Here is a 25,251-nt window from a genome sequence, read left to right as displayed (position 1 = left end):
TCAGCAAGTTCTTGGATCGCTGCTGACCTCTCTTTCGCGTGAAGTTCTAACTCAAGTCGTCTCCATGAAGACGTCCGCGCAGGTCTGGACAGCTCTTGAGGAGATGTACTCCTCCGTCTCTCGGTCACGAGTTATTCAACTTCGGACCCTGTTCGCCGGCACTCGGAAGAACGAGATGACCGCCACCGCATACTTCACGAAGATGCGGGGCATTGCGGACGAACTCACAGCAGCAGGGAAGAAGATAGAAGACGATGATCTCATCTCTCAGATCCTTGCTGGATTGGATGCAGAATATAATCCGTTTGTCTCATCCATTGGTGCCAGAACCGATGCCTATTCCTTGAGCGAAATTTATGCTCAGTTTCTTGCGTTTGAAGCACGCTTGGAGTCACAAAATTCTGGGTTGCAACAATATAACTCGTCAGTGAATCTTGCTGCACGAGGAGGACATGGCAAAGGAAATTGTGGAGGCAAAAACAGTAGTGGTGGCAACCGCGGTGGCTACGGCAACAACAATCGTGGAGGCTACAACAACTACGGCAATAATTACAGCCAGGGGAACAACTATAACCATGGGAACAACAGTTACTCCAACAATAATCGCCGCGGAGGACGACCAGGACCAGGAAGTGGAACGAATCTTCCTCGCGGTGAGAGGCCTACTTGCCAGATTTGTGGTAAGATTGGGCATCCAGCTCATAAGTGCTGGTATCGGTTTGACCCAAATTATGTCACCGAAGAGAGATATGGTGGAGCAGCCACTACTTCATATGGAGTTGATTCCAATTGGTACTTTGATACTGGAGCAACTGATCATATTACAGGGGAGCTCGACAAACTGACAACACATGCTCGCTACAACGGTCCTGAACAGGTTCATGCAGCTAATGGTGCAGGTATGGCTATTAGTCACATCGGTCATGCAATCATTAATTCTTTTGATCATACTCGAAATTTCCATCTTAATGACATACTTCATGTTCCCCAAGCCACCAAAAGTCTAGTTTCTGCTAGTCGTTTTGCTTTTGATAACAATACTATTGTGGAAGTTCACCCTCATGCTTTTTTCGTTAAGGATCCAACAACGAAGGAAATTCTTCTGCACGGCCCATGTGAGCGTGGCCTTTATCCGTTGAAATCACCATGCTCGTCTCCTTCCTCCGGTATTCAAGTTTTTGGTGCTTCAAGGCCATCACTAACAAGGTGGCACGATCGTCTTGGTCATCCGGCCTCTCCAATAGTCAAACAAGTCCTTAGAAAGTATAATTTACCATGTTCCGTTGAGTCCACTAGTGAGTCCGTGTGTGATTCTTGCCAAAAGGCTAAAAGTCATCAGCTTCCGTATCCTAGGTCTTCGAGTATATCTAGTGCTCCTTTAGAGCTAGTCTTCTCTGATGTTTGGGGTCAAGCACCCGAGTCTGTTGGTCGAAATAAATATTATATAAGCTTCATTGATGATTATAGTAAATTTACTTGGATATACCTCTTACAAAACAAATCTGATGTGTTTCAATGTTTTCATGATTTTCAACATTTAGTTGAGCGCCTATTTAACACAAAACTCATAGCTATGCAAACTGACTGGGGTGGAGAGTATCACAAACTCAACTCCTTTTTTCAGCGTATTGGCATTACTCATCATGTTTCATGTCCTCATGCACATCAACAAAACGGATCCGCCGAGAGAAAGCATCGCCATATTGTTGAGGTTGGACTTGCATTGCTTGCTCATGCCTCTATGCCTCTTAAGTTCTGGGATGAAGCGTTTCTTTCCGCTGTATATCTTATTAATCGTGTTCCTAGTCGAGTCATCAATATGCTTTCTCCACTTGAACGTCTCTTTGATGAAAAACCTGATTATTCTTCGCTTCGCGTTTTTGGTTGTGCATGTTGGCCAAATCTTAGACCATATAATACTCGAAAATTAGCTTTTCGCTCCATTCGGTGTGCTTTCCTAGGCTATAGTAACAAACACAAGGGATACAAGTGTCTTGATATTTCATCCGGTCGTATATATATCTCCCGTGATGTTGTTTTTGATGAATCTGTTTTCCCTTTTGCCCAACTTCATCCCAATGCCGGAGCCCGTCTTAGAGCCGAGATCCTCCTTTTGCCCCCCAACCTTCAGAATCCTACGAGTAATGATCAAGGGGATGATGATTTGCATGATTATGTAACTAATCCTACTAATGAACCTGATGCTTGTGTTGACAGTACTCAGGAACAGGAAAAACTGCAGCAGAATTTGGTGCATAATAGCTCCGGTGGCAATGATTTTATGTGTATAGAGGATGGCACGGAGAGCGAGGCAGACTGCAGTGGATTGCGTGCGTCTACGGGACCTGCAGCATCGGGATCCTATCCATCAGGGTCGCCCACGTCCAGTCACCAGCCGTCGCATGATGCGTGTGGGACCTCCCTGCCGGGTGAAACACGCAGGGCCCCTTCTTTTTGCGCCGAACCAAGCACGCCCACGCGTGGGCATCGCGTGACTGGTGTTGTACCAGACTCACCCGCGTCCAGATCTCCTGGTACTGTCAAAATGGGTGCACATCCTGTACGTACACCCTCTACTGTTCACTCCTCGGGACTGCACACCAATGAGTCTTTCTCAGGTGAAGATGGCACTGAATCTTCTATGGCTTCTCCCGTTCAAGAAACTCAGTCAATACAGCAGCCGTCAATTGCAGATCGTGTCATGACGCGTTCGCGTAATAATATTTTCAGACCAAAGGTTATCACAGATGGACGAGTTCGCTGGTGCAACGTGTGCACGACAGGTGAACCAGATAATCTCGACGAAGCTCTTGCGGACAAAAATTGGAAAGAAGCCATGGACGAGGAATATTCGGCATTGATGAAAAATAATACATGGCATCTTGTGCCTGCTAAGAAGGGTACAAATATTATAGATTGCAAGTGGGTCTATAAAATTAAACAGAAATCTGATGGAGAGATTGACAGGTACAAAGCACGGCTTGTTGCAAAGGGATTCAAGCAGATATATGGAATTGATTATGAAGACACATTTAGTCCAGTTGTGAAAGCAGCAACAATTCGGTTAATTCTTGCCATAGCTGTGTCCAACAATTGGAGTCTTCGCCAGCTAGATGTGAAGAACGCGTTCCTTCACGGTGTTCTAGAAGAGAATGTGTATATGAGGCAGCCTCCAGGGTATGAAGATCCAACCAAGAGGCAGTATGTATGTAAATTGGATAAAGCTTTATATGGGCTGAAACAAGCTCCTCGTGCATGGTTTTCTAAACTCAGCTCGAAGCTACTAAATCTGGGATTTTCCTCTTCACGGGCGGACATGTCGTTGTTCTTCTTTAAGCGAGGTGGAATTACAATGTATCTTCTCGTCTATGTGGATGACATCATAGTGGTGAGCTCATCTGATTCTGCGGTTGACGCATTGCTCAAAGATCTACAATGTGATTTTGCTCTCAAGGATTTGGGAAATCTTCACTATTTTCTTGGTATTGAGGTGAAGAGGAAAAATGATGGAATATTGCTGACACAGGAGAAATATGCTAATGATCTTCTCAAACGAGTTGCGATGCAACATTGCAAGCCATCGGATACACCACTTTCAGTTTCAGAAAAACTGTCAATTGAGGATGGTGATCGGCTGAGTGATGAGGATGGAACCAGATACAGGAGCATAGTAGGAGCATTGCAATACTTGACATTGACAAGACCAGATATTGCTTTTGCCGTGAACAAGGTTTGTCAGTTTCTTCATTCGCCCACTAGCATACACTGGACTGCAGTTAAGCGAATTTTGCGATACATCAAGGGTACACTTGGAGTAGGACTAAAAATTACAAAATCAAAGTCTACCCTTGTGAGTGCATTCTCAGATGCTGATTGGGCGGGTAGTCCCGATGATCGTAGATCCACAGGTGGTTTTGCTGTATATTTTGGCGACAATCTTGTTTCTTGGAGTGCTCGAAAGCAGACAACAGTATCAAGGTCAAGCACTGAAGCAGAGTACAAATCCCTAGCTAATGCAACAGCTGAGATCATTTGGATCCAAACACTTCTCAAGGAGCTCGGAGTCAATCAACCTAGAACAGCATGTCTATGGTGTGACAATCTTGGAGCAACGTATCTCTCGGTTAACCCAATATTTCATGCTCGGACCAAACACATTGAGGTTGATTATCACTTTGTCAGAGAGAGAGTTGCAGAGAAGCTTCTTGAGATTAGATTCATTCCCTCTGGTGATCAGGTAGCGGATGGTTTCACGAAAGCACTTGCTACTAGACAATTAGAATTGTTCAAACGCAATCTTAACTTAGACAAGTTATGATTGAGGGGGTGTGTTAGAATAAGTATATGTATCGGACATGGAGTTCTAGTTGTATACAGGCAATTGACTTGTACGTCAATTGTCCCAGCCGTGTCCTACTCTGTAACGATCTCTGATCGATCTATTGTGATATAAATATAAGGCAGGTGATCCCAGGAGATCATCACGCCTCAACCAATCGATCCTTGATTTATTACAAAGTACTTGCCAAAGCTATCTGATTTCGGAATAGCAAGGCTGCTTTCTACTGATGAGGCCCAGCGTACCAAAACTGTTATTGGTTGCATAGGTTATGTAGACCCTTTGTTTTGTCAGAGTGGGATTCTAACTACAAAGAGTGATGTATACAGTTTTGGAGTTGTTCTATTGGAAATGATTACCCGAAAGAAAGCGACGGACGGGACTACTAGTCTTACTCAATGTTTCGCCGAGGCAGTGGGAAGTGGGAAGAAGGTGAGACAACTGTTTGATGTGGAAATTACCTATGACAAGAAGAAGATGAAATTGGTCGAAGAAATTGTGAAGCTAGCAATTACATGCTTGAGACTGGATGATAAAATGCGTCCGACAATGGTTGAGGTAGCAGATAGACTTAGGAGGATTAGAAAAGCTCTCCCGAAGCACAAGGGTGAAAGCTCTACAGGTAATTAAGAATGTACGCTGCTATACTTCAAAGTTTACATGGCTTAATTTTTACTCTTTTTTTCGCGAATAGGCTTAATTTTTACTTAGATACTATCGACAAACACGGATAAGAAAGAAGGCATATGTTGTAGGGTGGGATGCGAAATACACAAACCTTAGCTTCTTCTTTTGTAACACTTTATGTGTAGGATTACACATAAGTAATTTCAGTACTTGTTTGGGTGAAAGGCAAAACACACAAACTTTAGTTTCTACTTTTAAGCACTTAAGTATCTAAATACTCCCTCTGTTCCAAAATACTTGTCGTGGTTTTAGTTTGAAGTAAAACCACGCCAAGTATTTTGGAATGGAGGGAGTACATGATTATTGATTATTTAAGAAATTCTCCTTTTCCTGTTAGCATGGCCATCATGAAATTCTTTTTTCTTTCAATTATGTTAGGTCTCTAGTCTCATTTGTTGTTTCAGTATGTATTAAGTCTTTTTAGAGTAAAGTGCATGGAATGCATTAGAACCTCAGTTTCAGTTCAAAGACGTGGAGTTTGAAGGCACCTAATGCATTTTACTTTTCTTTGAATATTATGCATATTTAGGTTAAAGATGCACCATGTTTGCCAAAATAAAAGGAGAGAATTTCTTATTTGACCCACTCTTAAAATTTAGTTCCCTTTTTGGCCCAGAAAACCGTTTTCTTCCCTATTTAACACTCAAACTTTATTTTGTGCCTTATGTGACACTTTCATCCTTTTTTCCATCCAGAGATGTTAACTGACACGTGCAAAGACAATTTTGCCCCTGGTGATAGTATGTCATTAGAAAAGGGTAGAGCAGGGGCGTGAACAAACAAAAAATATGACGAAGTGCACCTGTGTTATGTCCGGTTAGATACATGTGTATATGTGTACGTTCGTGCGGCCATCAAACCAGCTAACTTTTATTTTTATTTTTTGAGGGTATCAAACCAACACCACACGGCAAGTGTGGTAAATGCAATCTCAAATTGACACAAAGAGGGTATCAAACCAGCTAGCTATTGCGTGCGTTTCCTGTGTGTGCAGCTAGCCGGATCGATCAAGCAAGGATCGATTAGTCTGCTGTTTTATACGTGCGCTTCTGTCTACGGCCGGTGTACGTACGTGTGTGGCGTACATGCTAGCTTTGGTAGTCTCGGTCGGAAGTCTGTTGCTTCGTCCGTCATCGTCATCCTCGCGCGCTGCCGTCGCCGAAGTACTCGCGTAGTCTGTATTGGACCAACACAACCTGCCACGTATTGCAGCTCTATCCCTGAGAGCCAATCGATCTGTATCGCAATGGCCTGTGCGTGTGCAGCACTTGTGGCATGAACACATCTATGCGACATGACCCATTAACTTGTCACACGCTAGATTAATGTGTACAAATTTATATGCTACAGTAGAGGCTAAATGGGGTCGTCACTGTTCCACTCATTGTATTATTATTATTAGTATTAGTATTAGTATTAGTATTAGTCATATAAATAAGTTTGTTTTCTTATTCAAATATGACAAAATATTTCACATTACCTTTGTGTTGCATGTAAATAATATGTTCACACACTACATTAGGGGTAAAACAGTCTTTTTAGGTCAGACTTAACACCGTTAATAGCCAAAACTGACGGAAGTGTCACATAGGGAACAAATGAAGTTTGGGTGTCAAAAAGGGGACAAAACAAAATTTTGGGCCAAAAAGGAACCAAACTTTAAAAATGGGCCAAATAAGGAATTCTCTCAAATAAAAGGGCGGGAAGTGATGAGGAGTAATAAAAGACAATCCCTTCGTCTCGTCCGCTCCCGCAAGCGGCGAGGCGAACCCTAGCGTTCTCCTCCAGCCCTCCCGTTCCTCCCCCCTTGCCGGTGCCGGCTTGCGCCGCCGTGCAAAGCCCGGCCAGCGTCAGTGGCGGCGGGGCATCTTCCCACTCTTCGCGGCGGGCTAGCGCGGGACAGCGTCACAGCATGGAGGCACGCCGTTCTGCAGGACGACGTGGCGTGGCAGCGGCCGGGGCAAAGCAGCAGAGGCATCCTGGGTTGGCGGCGCAGGCGGCTGCTCGTCAAGGGCGCGGTGGGGCGTGCCAGCTCGGGCGGCGGCGGTGGGCGTCTCGGCCCAGATCGGGATCGGGCGGGTGCTCGGGACGGCTGCCGGCAGGCGACGCGGGCCGAGACGACAAGGGCCGGCCGGCGGCGTGCGGGGCTGAGTGGTACCTCTGGCCGCTTCGGGAGCTGTCCTGGTTCCGGCTGGCTCGCGGCGTCGCTCCGGCGGGCGGGTGGCGGTAGCGCTCGGCGTGTGTAGGCGGCGTGGCTCCTGTGCGCAGTCGGTGGCGTGGTGGGCTTCGTGGTGGTGGCCCCGTGGTGGCGGGGGCCTGCGGGGAGTTTGGGCATCTCCATCTCCGACCTGGATCGGCCATGTTCGGGGACCTCGGTGGTGCCCCTCCCCTTCGGTGCCTCGACGTGTGGGTGCGTGCCCGGCGGCTCTGACGATTGGAGCTCGGCGGGCGGCGCGGGTGGGGCAATGGCCGGGGTGGCCGCTGCTTTGACCGTGGATGGCTCCATGGTGGCTTGGCAAGTCGGCTTCGGCGACGGCTGGCACGTCCTGGCGTCGGTTCATTCGTAGGCGGCTTGTATCGGCCTTTGGCCCCCCCTCCTCGCTGTCCGGTCGCTATGTTCGACGAAGGGCTGGCCTTCTCCCAGCTGCGGTCCATCGTTTGTCTCGCACCCGCTGCGCATGTCCGAGCTCGTCTCGCGCCTAGTGCCGCTGGACTAAGCTCGTCTCGCGCACGGTGCAATAGGACTCTTACTGACCTTGTCTCGCGCACGGTGGTGCGGGACCAAGCTCGCCTTGCGCCCGATTCTGCAGGACGGGGCGATGGAGGCCAGGTGGCCGGCCTATTGGGTCTCGGCGCTGGGGGTCGCCCAGGGGTGCGAAAGGTGGGACCTTTCCACTCGTCTCTTTGGTTGGGTTAGCGACAGGGCTCGGGTGAGGTGGTGTCAAGGTCTTGAATGCGGGGGCAGCGGCCCGGTGGTGGTTGCACGGTACTCTCGGGCGGAGGCCGTGGCTTGGTGCTGCCCGGTGGCCATGGCCGTGTGGGCGGCATGGTCGCCGGGGTGTGGCGTTCGGTGGCGGTGAGTTTTGGCTGGGGTGAAAACTTGTTCTATCTTCGGATGGACCGGCGGTGGCGAAACTCGTTCCCTTCTTGAAGGCGTCGGCGCGGCTCTCATTGCCCGTCGTGCGGCTCCGGGGGAGACTCTGATCCTCGGATTGGGTGGTGTCGGTGCTCCGGTGTCGTGTCCTTCCTGAAGGCGCCGTCTTGGTGCCCACGGTTCGTCATATGCAGCTTCATCTCTTCGCGGTGATAGTGCTAGGGGTGGTGTTGTCGCGCTCAGCGCCTATGTATCATGCCTTGCGTGTGTGCGTGTGTTATGGTGGCGTGCGTTTGTACTGGGTTGTTAGGATCGTGCTTTATATATAAAGTGGGGTGAAAACCTTTTCCGGTAATAAAAGGGCTGGTATAGAAGGGTACATGACACCGTAGTTTTGTCATTCCCATTCATGTGTGCTAAGCACAATTTACTCTAAGCGTGTCTCACAACTCACAAGTAATGAAACTTTACCTCCTCATACAATACTGTTGTTTATTTAAGGCCCCCCCTATGCGGAAATCAATAATTGGCACATAAGAAGAGGAAATGCACAGGATGTACCAACTATTTCCCTTGATGAAATGAAGAAAATAACAAGGAACTTCAGTAATGGTGCTCTAATAGGAGAGAGTTCGCAAGGCAGAGTTTTCTTCAAAGTGTTAAAATATGGACCGGAATCTGCATTCAAGTCTTCTCAAGAAATTGATTTGAAGGTTATGGTTCCGAGCCTTGTCTTTTCACCATTTCAATTGACACTCTTCATTTATTAGTACAGCAAGGCCTTGCCTTTAACTGGCATATTTCTGTGGCAGATTGAAGCAATTTCGAGACTGAAACACGAGAACGTTGTCCAACTTCTCGGATGTTGGGTCGAAGGAGACGAATATGTTCTTGCATATGAGTATACATTGGGTGGCACCTTGCATGATATCCTTCACAGCAAGGGTGAGGAATTGTATATAAATTTTCAGTTTGTTATAAAAACATGCAATATGCAGCACACCTTTCTTTTATTGAAGGGAAAAATAGTATGTCAATTCAACACCAGCTATGTAAGGAACAGAGCAACACTCAAAAGAACTCACCCTCTACGAAACCTTCAATTTTAAAAGACTTAGTGTGGTGTGTCTAGTATGTGATACGAGTGACATGTCTGTCGATATTCTTCTGGTTTATGGTCACAGGTAAAAAGGGTGTCAGGGGAGCCAAGTCAAGGGCAGCTCTATCATGGATGCAGCGAGTGAAGATTGCCTTAAGTGCAGCAGAAGGGCTGGAGTTCCTCCATCACAAGGCAGAGCCTCAGGTCACCCATGGTAACATCATATCCAGCAAGATACTTCTCTTTGACAACGACATCGCAAAGGTTGGCGACGCTGGTATCTCCAATGTGTTGGTCAGTGACAACATGAGTAGATGTCATAGTTTTAGATGTGGCCTTGACCTGGATCGTATGGATGGTCATGGTTATCACGAGGATGATTACCATGTCGATTTATATTCTGCTACTGGACAGTGCAACACAAAGAGTGATGTATATGCCTTCGGGGTTGTGCTGCTGGAACTTTTAACCGGTCGTAAGGCAGTTGATCATACACTACCCCGCGGCAGGCAGAGCCTCGTGACATGGGTATGCACCCTTGGCGAGAAGGGCCTATGCACCCATTGTGACAAGAACCCCTTTATATGGGTATGCCTTGACATGTGTATAATGTCTTGATAAGGTGCATTAGCTAAACTGTTGTTGACTCTGATGCACAGGCATACATCAATTCTATGGAAGATAATGTGTTGACAGAAACAAGTCTTAGTGAAGATAAGGTGCAGCGATGCGTGGATCCAAGGCTTGAAGGAGATTACCCTCACAATGCTGTTACCAAGGTATGTATTTTTTTTAGGGGACCAATGTATGCATTTTATCCTGAACTCTACCATGTTTAACCGAGTAAACTAGCGGTGAATCCTAGGCAATGGCGCAAGGAGATGTCATTTTCAAACCGCTGTAGTCTATTCCACCAAATAAACGATAGGATTTAATCTCCATTGCTATAAGAGTTAATTCAACGTTCTAGCCCAAAGTTTATCAAGGTACCCCCTGTTCCAATCCCGACCATCTTGTACCCCCAAGTTTCAAATTTGTTCGCCACCTGCGAAGGGAAGAGGTAGCACCCCACACGATCCTATCATTGGCCCTCTTCATCATGGCTCCTCCGATCCCATCATGGCCGTCGCTTCGCACGTTCGCTGCACTTCCCATGTCAGTCTGGCTATGTGGCAGCGAGTTGGCACGCCACCTCAGCCTAATAGCGGGTCTGGGCTATAAGAAGCGTGGGAAATTTCTCCTGGGGTAAATACTGGTACAAATTTGAAAATTGAGGATAAATCTTCTGGGTATGAAGATAAACCCGCTCGTGTCAAGAGCATCCAGTGAGGCAAAGAAAACCGGTAATCTATTGCACAAAAAGCTTCTCAGGAAGCAACGAAAATCAATCCAGGTAACATGTTAAGATCTGATGCAGGAGGCAAAAAAAAAAAGACACCGACTTTGTACAAACAGCTCAGGAAGCCTATTCATCAGCAACTGCTCCAGAACCCCCATCTTGATTAATAGCGTACAGTGCATTAGGCCTTGAAAGCAACCTTGACCACCCTGCTTTGGCTTGAGATTGTCTTTGTGAGTTTCACCAGCCATGCTGCTCCTTATTTCATATCCTTCTGCATTACGGAAATTAACACGTTATAATCTTGATTGAATGACAAGCTAGGGGGTAAAAAGGTGAAACTGATTTTTGGCATAATCTTTGTGTTCTTGAGGTATGAGGGACCAAGTGACTGCTCTCCTGATTACTTTCTTTTTTTGGCAAGCAGATAGGTGCGATCGCAGCGCTATGTGTGCATTATAATCCAGATCTCCGACCAAACATGAGCACTGTCGTCAAGGGTCTGAGACAATTGCTGCACAGCGAGCCATGTGACTTGGTGTCATGAAATATACACATTGCGGGGGCTTTTATGTCCGTGACATTGTCTCTAGCCGAGCTGCACAAGATCTCGAATTTTTCATGGCCCTGTTATATGCCTCTCTCTGAAGAACAAAATACAAATATATATGTTGATCATGTATCCATTTGTTTTGCAGCTGATGGATGCATAATACTATATGTTTTGTCACTTTTGGAATGAGGAATGTAGCATATGTTTGCACTGGATTTGGTGTAACATCGACAGATTATCTGCTGTCCGTACCTATCTGTAAGACTAACTGCTTCTCCTGCCATGTCGATCCACGGACTGAAGTTCAGAAGGTCTTCAGTTTATGAGAAGGGGAAATTGTTCTCTGGCGCCTGAAGTCCCGGATGAGATATTTCTCTAGAAATACCTGTAACTATTTAAATACGACCATCACAGATTCACAGGTATAATGCTTTGGATTAAAGATCCAAAAAATCACAAAAGCAACTCTGAAAACTAAGAGTTACCATGAAATCTCTCATATAAATAGCAAACAGGCGATCACTCAAAATCTGGGATCTCCCTTGCCAAAGCCTTAGCGTCATCTAGGTGTTAAAATGATTGTAGAACAAATCGTGGCATCAGATGGGCCTTAAATTGGCCATACAACCAAACTGTCTCTTAAATATCTTTCTTAGAAGAAAAGAAAAAAAGATGCATGGTGCTATTCTGATTTTTACCTTCATAAAGGGCAGTATATTAATACCAAGCTGATCTCTGCAATGACACTACGTTAAGAGCTAGTCAAGACATATGCATACAACCAAATTATTAGAAGAAAAAAGGAAAAAAAAGAAAAGATGGTTGACATAGATGTTTTTTAGGTAATTAAATGATTAGATTGCAATTACACAAAAGATGCTAAGGAGAATTACCACTATCTGTGTAGATTCAGATGTTAATTGGCTATGGATGCCATGGAAAACAAGCTGGGTCCTGTAGTTAAGGTTAATTATTCATTTGTTGCAGGGTGTTGCCACAAAATGAAATGGTCTTTCCCCTATTACGTGTCGGTTGAGATGGCGCGTGAGAATCGCCTGAAGCGTCGGATTTGGTATATGCCATATTTGTTCAGTAATTAGTTATCTCTACTATGTGTTTTGCTGGCACATCTTTTTAAACTTATTGCATTACTTTTTCTACTCGGTTCTTTTTTCAGGCGAGGGTTCCACTTAGTGTTTAACGAAGAAATAAGGAAATGAGTGCACTTGGAAGAACAAAGTCGAAATGGTATCTCGTTGGGAAAATTTCTAACGAAGGCATCGAAGTCTTTCAACAAATTGACATTTCACAGTACAAGCATGCACATGTTGGGTAGAAGAATGCATATTTGAGAAAAAAAGAAAAGAAACTAGTGGCAAAAGGAGTGTAGGAGTTCATGGGAAGAACAATTACATAAAGTTGTGAAGCAGCACGGCAGTTCAAACTGATGAGTTCATACCAAGAACGATGACATTTTTTTTTGAGGAAACCAAGAACGATGACATGAACCTGCGAAAAACCAAGGCAGTACAATCTGAGAAGTTCCTCGGACCTGCGTGCTATAAATCATATCCGCTAAGTCCAAAGAAGGAAAAGAGTAGAGAAAGAGCAGCGTGATACAATACCGGAATAGAGAAAGAATCAAGGAAGAAGAAGGTGAACAGTAGAGTGAAGTCGTCGACCAAGGTATCCAGGAGGACTCTAGCGGGAAATCATTGGGAAGCTTGGCTCCACTTAGTGTGTAGATTGATGGAGGTCCATCTTTCTCAACAACCCAATCAGCTGAGCTGGAAACTAACAAAGAATGGAGAGTTCTTGGTTAAATTCATGTATTTGGATGTTATCAACTCTAGTGCTATTCCTCGTTTGAAACATGAGTGGGATGTAAAAGTGCCTTCGAAAATAAAAGTGTTTATGTGGTTTGTACATAAACAAGTCATTCTAACCAAGGACAATTTGACAAAACACAATTGGATAGGATCTACAAGATGTAGTTTCTGTGATAAGAACGAATCCATCAAACACCTCTTTCTCGATTGTCCCTTGGCAAAAATTTTGTGAAACATTGCACTTAGCTTTTAATATTACTCCTCCGAATACCATCAACATGTTATTTGGGACGTGATTAGATGGATTAGATTCCGACACTGCGAGACATATCCGTGTAGGAGTATATGCTTTATTATGGGCAGTCTGAAATTGTAGAAACGATTTGGTTTTTTAACAGAACAACAAAAATTCATTTCTTGCAGGTTATCTTCCGGTCCACTATACTCATCCGTATGTGGTCGTTACTCACTCCGACGGAGGTTAGTGAGCGTTTGGTTACTGGATCTATCCGTTCGGAGACGATAGCTCGGGATATCTTCAACCGGTTTGGATGACGGCCATTTAATAGGATAGGTGTTTAGTTTCCTATCTTATATTTTTGCCTGCCGGTTGTGGCTATCTTGTCATAATGTTTTTGCTCTTTTCTGAGCTTCTTTATTTTTGAGACCGGAAGACTTTTGTAGAACATTTTGTTATTTATTAATAATTTGGTTGTATGCATCGTTCTGATGCAAAGGCCGGCGCCTGTCTCGTTTTCGAAGAAAAATGTATGTAATAGGATGGGGGATGTGGCATACGTACAGGTTGGAGGACGTATAACAACTCCGGACGAAAGTATCTTGACAGAATAGATGCGTATATTGTCTCGTATTTAGAGGGAGCTAATTTCAATTGCTGCCAACTTGTGTTCAGATCTCGGCGCAAAATCGACGGCCGGAGGCGTTTTCGCAGGTGCGTACCCCCGCACCTGCATGCCCTAGGAATTTCTGCAATTGCGTATATAGTGTCTAGTACAGGTGAGCCAGCCATCCGCCTCTCCCTATGAATAAGAGAACATGATCTTATTTATCTTACTAATGGAAGTCCTGGAGTCTATGAGGGTGTTGTTCACGCGCACGCAGGTCCCTGATCGTCACCACACCCTAGCCGGCGACACCGAGGGATACATCCACATGGGCGGCGAATAGACCCTGCGCAGCGGGCGATCCACACATGGGAGATCTTCGAGCATTTTCAAGGGCTCAATGTGACTATTGTCACTTCGGCCAATACAAAAGACGAGACTTTACTGCTGTGGAGCGGCTTTTTGCTAAAAGATGAGTCATCGGGGCAAACACGACCAGTGCCATGATTATCACGGTGTTGTCGTGCCGGCACTTTGTCGGCGGAGGGCAGGCCGGGACCGGCATGGTGGGCGCAAACCACTTGGCTGTCGGCTCCTCGTCGCCGAACAAGGTAAGCCTGGCAACCGTCATGTAGAGAAGCACCACTACAGCTCCGTGCATGGCTCTTTTTTACTCACCTCCTTTGCCTTCTTCATCTCTTCTCTCTTCTCTCTTCTCTCTTCTTTCCTTTCTCAGCTTCGCAAGTGGTGCAATTTTTTGGAAATGAAGGCATGCCTCGGCCTCTACATCATGATAATGCATGCAATCATCTTATTAAAAATCCAAAAAGTATCGTCATAAAATGCAAGTGCAGTCCTCTGTTTCGCAAGGCCAGGATTTTATGGGCATGTTATGGTGCAACCACTAACTATTACACATGACGCCTTTAATTGCTGTGTTTTGTGAGGGAACTGCAGTTTTGTTTCTGGTGGCAGTTTATTTTAAAGGCCGGTGGACACTTTGTTGGCAGAGGATAGACCAGGACCGGCGCAGTGTGCGTTGGCCACTTGGTGACCGACTCGTCGCCGCCGATGAGGGCAAGCCCAGCAACCACAATGCACAGAAGAACCCTCCCTCTTCTTCATCTCTTCTCTCCTTTCTCTCCTACGCAAGTGATGCACTGCATGTACAGTCGTATGCGGTTCTCTGCTTCACAAGGACATAATTTCTTTTCTGCGAATCACAAAGACACAATTTTATAGGCATGGTCTGCTGCATTCACCAAGTAATAAGAACAGCGCGTTTAATCACCGTGTTATGTTGGGCAACTGGTAGTTTTGTTTCTGGTGGTAATATAAAGGATTTTTCTTCTCTCGTATAGACGTTCTTTTACCAGATCAATAATCTAGGAGAAATTTCAAATCCAACTTATTCCTTTTGCCCCGGGGGTGTGTGTGTGTGTGGGGGGGGGGGGGGGGGGGGGGGGGGGGGGGGGGGGGGGGGTCATTGCCCCCCAATACTACCATAATTAATAAAATGGGCTATTGTTACTGCAAAATATTTTCTGAATAATTAGTATGACAATTCTAATATCCAAATATTTAGAAATATGTTCTTCCGTTCCTAAAAAAAAGTACAAAGATTCCGAAAAATGTGTGCCACATATTTAAAAATTATTTGTACTCTGAGAAAATAACCTTCCCATGTTAGAAAAAAGTTCATAATTCTTGGGATAATATTCTTACTTTTTTGGGGAAATGGTCATTATGGGCTATTAAATATTCATATATTTTTTAAACAATGGATCAGATATGACAAATATGGTCTTATGTTAATTAAATGTAGTTGTTTTTAAAAAATGAGTTAAAGTAATATGTTATCCCCGAAGAAATAATGGCATCCGAGCTATTCTGCGACTGATTCCTGAATAAGCTATTCGGAACCTTTCCTAACTACCGAGAACAGAGAACTAACTGCGGGACCTATACTAGACAGGCCAACCTGACACAAGGACGGGATGTGTTTCCCTGGAGCCTCGCTACATCTGGGTCGTTCACTGCTGACTATATGTACCATGCGCTCATGCATTCAGAGGTCCTGGTGGAAAATAACAAGAAAATTTGGAGGTCTAAGATTCCACTCGTAGTCAAAATATTTATGTGGTATCTTGGAAGGAGATTTGTACTTACCAAAGACAACCTCGCCCATCGCAATTCTCGAGGAAATAAGAAGTGTGGCTTGTGTACTCACGACGACACAATGAAGGACCTCTTTTTCCGATGCACGTTTGTGTGTTCTATGTGGTCAGTCATACAAATAGCGTCCAATTTGTATCCTCTCACAAGTGTTGCCAATATTTTTTGGTCACTGATTGGACGGTATTTCAAATAGGTTTAAAACGCTAATAAGGGTGGTAGTGTATGCCTTATTATGGTCGCTCTGACTATGTAGAAATGATTTGATTTTTAATGACAAAAACTCATCCCCTATGCAGGTTATTTTCCAATGTATGCATTCGCTTCTTACTTGGTGTATGCTACACAGAACGGAGTACCAACCGTTGTTTAAGGCAGTGTGTATGCGGTTGAAGCAAGTGGCCAAGGAGGTTTTTACCCAACATGGGTGGCAACATAATCTCCGGATCGGTTCACCATCTTCTTCGACATAGGCAACCGTTGTTTAAGGCGGTGTGTATGCGGTTGAAGCAAGTGGCCAAGGAGGTTTTTACCCAACATGGGTGGCAACATAATCTCCGGATCGGTTCACCATCTTCTTCGACATAGGCATAGTGTCGGTCCTATATGACTCACTATTGTCGATATGTCGGTTTCTTATTTTATTTTTGTTAGACTTCTGGTATTTTGTCAGACTCACTGTTGACTCACCGATATCGGCGTTCGTCGTCCTCCTCCTCGTTGGTTAGGAAGACGAAGATCGGCGTCGGGCTCTACGGAAACGCCTCCTTGAATGCCGTCGGGCTTGTTTCTACGCCGCCGCCTGTTGGCCGCATCTTGGTGTGCCACCTGCTGAGCATCATCCCGCTGTACCGCAACCTCCATAGTGTGCCTCTCGTCCATGAGCACGCCTGACCCCAACAGCGGCCATGGCTTCTCCTTCCCAGGCTCGGGCGCGGGCAGAGGCGGTGGAGGCACATTGGCCTCCACTTGGTCCATCGATTTGGCTAGTGCCCATGAAAGGCCACATCAGCTGGCGAGCTGCTCGAGCTCAGACTCTTCTATGGCCCTCCGCTTGGCCTCCCCGAGGGCCACAATGTAGGCCTTCTAGCCCTCCTCCACTACCAGAGGTGGTGGCCGAGCGGCGACCGTGCGCAGTGCACAGGGTGTTGGGGAACATAGTAATTTCAAAAAAATTCTTACGCACACGCAAGATCATGGTGATGCATAGCAACGAGAGGGGAGAGTGTCGTCCACGTACCCTCCACTAGTGCAGAACAGGGCAATAGCACCGGTTCGTAAGGCCCTTTAGTGCCGGTTTCGGAACCGACACTAACATTTCGGCACTAAAGGCCCCCCCTTTAGTACCGGTTCAGCACGAACCGGTGCTAAACGGCAACCACGTGGCACGAGCCAGCTCCGGGGGCCGGGAGCCCTTTAGTACCGGTTGGTAACACCAACCGGTACTAAAATGTTTGGGGGATTTTTGGTTTTATGATTTCTTTTTCATTTAATTTTGTGTTTTCCATTTTAATTCTTTTTCGTTTGCTGGTATTTTACGGTACTACACATTGTACACGTTATGCATATATATATATATATAAATAGAATTTCTAGTAGAACCAATCATATATATATATATCATCAATGTCTCACAAACCACCATATTAATTTACACATACACACATGTATAGCTATATACAATTTCTCCTACATATGCATGTTGCCTTCGGAGCCAGTGGCATTAGCCTAATTGGTGCATTCGGAGCACGATGACAATTGGAAGTGGTTCATGACATGTTCGATGGGGGCGGTAGCGGGTAATAGTATTCTCCCTTTGGATTTATGACCTGGTCGAGCAAAAATCCCGCTATTTCCTCTTGAAGTGCTTCTACGCGCTCCGTTTCTAGGAGCTTGTCCCGCACCTCTTTGAACTGTTAAGGAGATCAATATGCATGTGTATTAGTTGTGTGACTAGATATCGATAATGGTGTAAAAATTGTGAATAGTGTTCTGACAAGCGTACCCATTCCTGTCTTTGAGATCTGCTCCTTTCGGACGCCATCATGCGAATGTTCTCGCAAACGCAGTATGCACACAGATTAGTCCCCTGCGCCTGCTTCAGGGCCTTTATTACGAGAATGGAATTTAATTTGATCAGATAATAATTAATCAAACATGATAATTAAAGAGATGGCAGCTAGCTAGCTAGCTAGTACTACTTAATTACTTACCTTGGATCGAAACCATTTCAGCTGTGGTTTCCATTCGCCTTCCGTGACGCTGATGAACCTTGCCCAAGCCCTGCCCGCCGACAAAGAAAATGAATAAAGGGGTTATTAAATAGTTCATATCATGAAATTACGAACTAAATAGGCCGAGATATATAGTTAATAATGATTGAAATTACCTGTTGACTATCCCATACAAGATGTTGTAGTCACTATTTGCTTTGAGTAGCGAGTCCAGTATTTCAACTATTCCGGCGTCAACTTTAATGATACACAAGATCCAGTGAAATCTGCATGCACACACGTTTGCATGTCTTAATTAAGCGGGCATATGTAAGCAAAAACATGTAGCTAGCTAGTAGGCTAAAACAGAGAATTTGTAGTACAAGAAAGTGTGACTCACTCGAAGTTGTAAGGAAGTAGTATATCTTCATTGTATTTGAGGCGCTTCAAGAACTCTAGCATGATGTCCTCTACCCGCTTTTCATAATACTTGCTCATTTTCCATGTGTATTGACTAACGGTGTTTGGGTCAATGAACCCAATGCCATAGCGTCCACCTTTTCTCATTTCATACATCTTCATCCTGCATAATACCACAGAAAAGAATATAGTGAGGATAATTACAGGTAATGATTGATCAAAAGGATCACTACAGCTAGCTTGAGACTTAAATTACAGAAAGAAATCACTTACAGACAATAGCAACTGACGATAGATTTGTCGAGTGCGTCTTGATTGTATAACTGAAACAGTTCAGAATACTCAACGACCACAGCTTTCTCATGGTAGTAATGATCCTTCTTGACATACACCATGAGGGACTCTCGATCGGATCTCTTGGTAATGTCCATGTACCATTGATGCAATTCATACATTCTCGTTGGGAGCTTCTTGACATCTTCTGGCTTGACCAAAGGTTGGCCCCGGACATATTTCCGTTTTATTTCCTCCTCTGTAATCACAGGCATGTCCTCGATCTCGAGGAGTTGTCCAACAGTGATCTTGAGTTTTTCAGCCTGCATTATATGCTCCTGAGTTATTACCACATCGCCCACCTCGGGAACGTAAACTGTTTGGCCACAATAATATTGGGCGCGCGTACTGTCACGTGTTGTCAGCACAACAAGCGGGGGGTCGATTGCGCCGCCTGTTCTCCCAGCTGGGCAACGGTTTTCCCGCATTTTTCGACAGCTGCTTGTTGTTTGCTCGAGCTCGAGCTCGCCTCCTTCTGTAGACGTTGTCGATGTAACTTCCTGATGTGGCGCTCATAGTCTGTGTCAACAGGCTTAGGAGCTGGTGGTTGAGCCATACGAATGAAGTGGTTAACTACTTCCACAGGCACTTTCTCCCTTGGCGGCGGTGGCGGTTTCAGTCCAAAATGGGCGTCGACTTCTGCCCGCACTATGGCATTGGTTTGCTCCTCGGTCCTGTCGTAAGCCCTCACAGGAAGAGGAGTAGTGAGGTTTGGACCATATTTATATCGCTTGCCTCCGCCTGTACTTCCTGTACTATGACCTCGACTGGTACCGCTATGCACCATAGCTGCGGGGTGTCTCTTCTGCGATTGCTGAGGCGGCGGAGACGGCTGACGGGGCTGAGTTGGACGAGGAGGAGTGGCCTGAAGCTGTGCCGGACTTGGAGGAGGAGTGGCCTGAGGTTGTGCCGGACTTGGAGGAGGAGTGGACGTCTGACGCTGTGTCGGACTTGGAGGAGGAGTGGCTTGACACTTTGCCGGACTTGGAGGAGGAGGAGTGGCCTCACGCGTTGGTGGACTTGGAGGAGCGGGAGTCTGCTGACTCGGTGGCGGACTTCGACGAGGAGTCGGGTGACGCGGTGTCGGTGGCCTTCGAAAAATGATGCAATCCTTTCTCCATAGGATGATACGATGTTTGGCATCTCCGAGTGTGTGCTCCTCATCACCTCCAGGAATGTCAAGCTCTAGCCCCGAATATCGGTCCACCACCTCATCAACCAAGACACGAGCATAGCCCGCTGGAATCGGGTTGCAATGGAAGGTTGTCTCGGGGGAATTTGAAAAAGCAACGGCGTCCGCCACCTTCATGGATATGTTCTTCATTTTGAAGTGTAGCTCGCAGTTAGTGTTCTCCGTGATGTCATCCACGGGGTATCTATCCAGCACTACTGCGTCGCCCGGGGCGGAACCCACGCTGCTTCTCGGCATGGATGGGGCGGTGGTATCCAATGCTGGATCATCCGCTAGCTGCTGCAGCTGCTGAGGCCCCCTTTGCTGGCTAAGTGAGTCGATCTGTTCCTGCTGCCGCTGGAATTTAGCTGCCAATTCCGCTTGACTTGCTTCTAGGCCTTGAAGGCGTTCATAGTCGAGCTTCCTTTGCTCCTCCTCCATCTTCCTCTTCTTCTCCTCCGCAATCTTCTTTCTCGCACGGGTTCTGTAGTCGGCGTTCCAGTCCGAAAACCCCTCATACCACGGAATAGCGCCCTTGCCTCATGTTCTTCCCGGGTGTTCAGGATTTCCCAGGGCACGCGTAAGCTCGTCGTTCTCTCTGTTGGGCTGGAACACCCCCGATCGAGCCTCTTCTATTGCAACAAGCAGCGCATCGTCGGCTCCGTTCAGACATGCCTTCATCGAAACATTGCCTGTCTTCGGGTCCAACTCCCCCCATGCGCATAGAACCAAGTCCTGCACCTGGGGGGCCAGCTCTTACTAACCGGAGTGACACATGCATCCTCCATCTCTTTCTCAGACTTATCCCACTTAGGCATTGCCACCGCGTAGCCACCTGGCCCCAGCTTATGGAACTTATCCTTTTTTTCGGCATTCTTCTTGTTTATTCTCGACCGTTCCTTAGCTAATTCTGAATCCTTGAATTTCACGAAATCGTCCCAATGAGCACTTTGATTCTCTAGTATCCCCTCGAATACTGGAGTCTTCCTTCCTCCCTTGACGTACTTCTCCCACGTCATTCTCTTGTGGTTCTTGAATGCAACCGCCATCTTCCTAAAAGCAGCATCCTTGACTTTCCGCACGTCTGCTTCTGTGAAATTATCTGGTAAGGTGAAATGTTCCATGAGAGTATCCCAAAGCAGATTTTTTTGATTCTCGTCGACAAAAGTAACATCCGGACGTGGATTTGCTGGCTTTCTCCATTCTTGAAGGGAGATCGGGAGTTGGTCCTTCACAATAACTCCGCACTGACGAACGAACTTGTCCGCAATCTTCTTAGGCGCTAATGGTTCGCCATTAGGTCTGATTGCCTCGATATTGTACTTTACGCCCTCCTTCAACTTTTTGTTCGGGCCTCGTTTCGTCCTTTTGCCTGAAGATTTGCTCGATCTGGATGGCTGAAAGAAGAAAGATCGATTCGTTAATATATCTTCAACTCATTTAAAACATGCGATGATCACCAGTTTCCTGCTTATATAAATATATATACCTCGCCGGTGTTTGTTGTTTCAGGATCAACATGTTCTTCGTCGTAGTTCATGACTTCATCTTCTCGGTCGTCACGATCGAATATCATATCACCCTCTCCGGTGTTGTTTAGAAATTCGGAGCCGTCAAAATCTTCTTCATTTTGATCATCATCTAGCCCGCGTATGATATCGAGCATGGTCTGTTCTCTCTCTCTGTCGGTATTGTCCGCCATAGCTTTTATTTAACTATGCCAAAAGAAATATAAAACAATTTAGTATAATCTCGAATAATAGATATAATCTCGAATACATCGTCTCGAATAATAGATATAATCTCGAATACATCATCTCGAATAATAGATATAATATTGAATACATCACTAGCTAGCTAGCTAGCAAGCTAATAAAGATCGAATAGTACAGAGTAATCTAGGCCACTCGCGGTTCCTGAGGTGCGGGCGGTGGACACCCAAAGAGAAGGAACCATCACTGGATCATAGCTCGGGTGATCTCCCCAAAGAACCTGCCAAGGTATTGGAGAACCTGACGTCCATAGCATCCATGTAGCGATGGACGTGCTCGTCCTCCTCCCTGACACGGCGACGTACCACCTCCGGCGGGGCCGGCTCCCTCCGCACCGAAAGTGGCCCACGTGAATGCCACCAAAGGAGATGAGGGTCGACGACGGGACCCGGGGCCGGGTTCCTCACCAAGCGTCGCGCCCCTGAAGGTAGCACCTCCCAGTGCCAGCCCGGCGGAGCCCAGTCCCGGACATGGGTCCTCTGAAGCAGGACGTCGTCGCGGACGTGTCGACGGCGAGGATGCGGGCCGGGCATCATCGACAACAAAATACTATATGCCGCAAAAGTAAAGTAACATTTTTTAAATGATGGATTGTGATGATTTCATATATGCAAATTCTAAATTTTATAACTAAAAATATAAGAAACTAAAAAAACATCGATCATCGTCTAACAATTTGAAATTAATCTAATTCATCTATCTAGCTAAAACTAACATTTCCAAAATTTCTATATAACTAACATTTCTATAACATTTGACATTATATATATTATAACTAACATTTCTACATACTATTTGACATTAATCTAATCTAATTAATTAATTCATCTAAAACTTTGTATGAAAAACAGAAAAACAGAAAAAACTAAAAGCTAAAAATAGAAAAATTGTGTGTGTGTGCGCGTCTAGTGTGTGTGTGTGTGTGTGTGTGTGCATGTAGTGTGTGTGTGTGCGCGCGCGTGTGTGTGCGCTACGGTCGGCGCCGGCGCCGGCGCCGGTGTGCGCTACGATCGATTAGAGGGAGGAGAGGGGCCGGGGGAGGGGCTCACAACGCGCGCGGGCAAGGTCGAGGCGACGGCGACGGCGAGGGCGAGGTTGATCCAAAGGCGACGGCGACGGCGAAGCGAGGGGATCGGCGACCGGGACGGCGACAGGGGTGCCGCGGAGTCGACGGGGATGACGCGACGAGGACGGGGGTGCCGCGGAGTCGACGGGGACGACGCGACGAGGACGGGGGCGTCGCGGAGTCGACGGGGACAGCGCGACGGGGGCGGCGACGGCGCGGGACGGGGCGGCGGCAGAGAGAAGTGGGAGATGAGAAACTGAAAATTTTCGAAGTGTTTCTTATATAGGGGACACCTTTAGTACCGGTTGGAGCCACCAACCGGTACTAAAGGCCTGTTTTGGCCAGGCCAAGCGGGGGGCGGGGGGAAGCACCCCCCTTTAGTACCGGTTCCCTGGCTCCAACCGGTACTAAAGGCCCCCCCCCTTTAGTACCGGTTGGTGCCACGACCCGGTACTAAAGGGGGTGCGCTGCCAGGCGAGGGGCGCAGAAGTTTAGTCCCACCTCGCTAGCCGAAGGGCGCTCACACCTGCTTATAAGCCCCGCCGCCGCTGCTGTCTCGAGCTCCTCTCTAAAGCAGGCCTTCTGGGCCTACCTCTGCTACTCTGCCCTGTGGGGCCTATTGGGCTTGCGGGCCTGCATCCTGGCCCAACAACAGGTTGGGTTTCTAGTCGTAGGCAGGCCGCTGTGGCCCGGTAGGTGGGCTTTTTTCATTTAGTTTTTTCTTTTCTGCTTTATTTATTTTGTTTTATTTATTTTTAGTTGTTTTTTGCTGTATTTAGAGTTTCTTTGTGAATATTTTTGATAGTTTTAGAAACTTTCAGTTAGTGCCGGTAGTTTTTAAATTTGAATAGTTTAAATTTTGAATTATTTGAAATTTGTGTGAATCACTAGTTTGTGAATAACTTAACTTTAAAAATACATTTTCCAGTGATTCTTTTTTCTTATGTTTAATATTAGTGTGTTTTATCATTATATTCAATTTGGTAATGCTTAAGTTATTTAAAAATGAAATGCCTTTGTAACGGATGAGTTTTCGTCCGAAACCCTGATACTTCGAAACAGATTGTCCATTTTGTACACGAAGTGTATCCAGTTTTTGCGGTAACCCTCTCTACTTTTTTGCACATGCTATGTGGGTGAAATTATGATACCATGCCAACTTTCATCCTTTTCTGAGTTCATTTGAAATGCTTTTCAATTTCAGGGTCATTTAGCTGAAAAAATCAATAAATGCATGAAAGAATTTGCTTGCACATAAAATTTCTTCGCGTTTCAAATGCCAAAACACATAACTAGCTACCCTAACTATTACAGAGATTCCCTCCTGGGTGTGAAACACAGAAGAAAGTGATGATAGCTAAGCCGATCACATCCCAGATCTTTGGGTGTGAAACTTTTTCTTCGCGTGTGTCCCTTTGCGTCGTAGCCATGGAAAATCTTCATCATTTAACGGGATGCTCGGGTCAATATTCACTGTGAATGGAGCAATTTCATCAAACTTTTCATAATCTTCTGACTTGTCTGTCTTGTCATCCACTCCCACGATGTTTCTCTTCCCAGAAAGAACTATGCATAATTTGTCATAAACACGAAATGCAACTAGTTTTAGAAGAGAATATACATACCACATCCGAATCATAACAAGGACTAGGGCCGACGGGGACGGATATCAAAACCATGGCACTATATGTATAACAAACAACGTACGGGTAAGATAATTATACGAGTAACTATATATCCAAATCACACACATCAATTTTTATATAAAATTTCATGAACAAGAGGCTCACCACAAGGTGGTGCCGGCGACGGGACGGTGCGGGCGATCGACGGTGGCTACGATGGAGATTTAGAAGGCACTAAGTAAACCACACCTACATATGCAAACTAAGTGTTATTTTTGACCTCAAATTGCATATAAATCAAATACTAGCACATATATATATATCCTCCCAAATTACTAAACTCACAAATTAATCACTATATAAACCAATGCAAGAGCTAATCTAGCAATGAGAGATGAAAGGACAAAGTTGCTAACCTTTGTGATCATTTGAATGGATGAGGGCCTTCAAATCTTGACAAATTTTGGGCAAATTTTGTGATGAACTCGAGAGGAAGAAGGGAAGAACAGAGGAGAGGGCCGGAGAGGGGAAAGGGGGAAGAACAGAGTGCTGGTGGACGAAGGGTTTATATAGGACGACCTTTAGTACCGGTTCGTGGCACGAACCGGTACTAAAGGTGCTGGAGGGGCCCCACTCTGACAACATCCTGCCACCACTCTCATTAGTACCGGTTCGCGACACGAACCAGTGC

The 25,251-nt window shown here is 45.9% G+C and overlaps 2 pseudogenes; both read left to right on the top strand.

The window, feature by feature from the left end:
* Nucleotides 1–241: 241 nt before the first annotated feature.
* On the top strand, nucleotides 242–380 carry LOC125533296 (annotated as a pseudogene).
* A 7,462-nt stretch (nucleotides 381–7,842) lies between these two features.
* LOC125545721 lies at nucleotides 7,843–10,624 on the top strand (annotated as a pseudogene).
* The last annotated feature ends 14,627 nt before the right edge of the window (nucleotides 10,625–25,251 follow it).

The sequence above is a fragment of the Triticum urartu genome, chromosome 1, assembly GCF_003073215.2.
Source record: "Triticum urartu cultivar G1812 chromosome 1, Tu2.1, whole genome shotgun sequence".
Taxonomy (NCBI): domain Eukaryota; kingdom Viridiplantae; phylum Streptophyta; class Magnoliopsida; order Poales; family Poaceae; genus Triticum; species Triticum urartu.
Note: the sequence above shows the minus strand (reverse complement) of the source record. Positions and strands in the feature narration are given on the sequence as shown.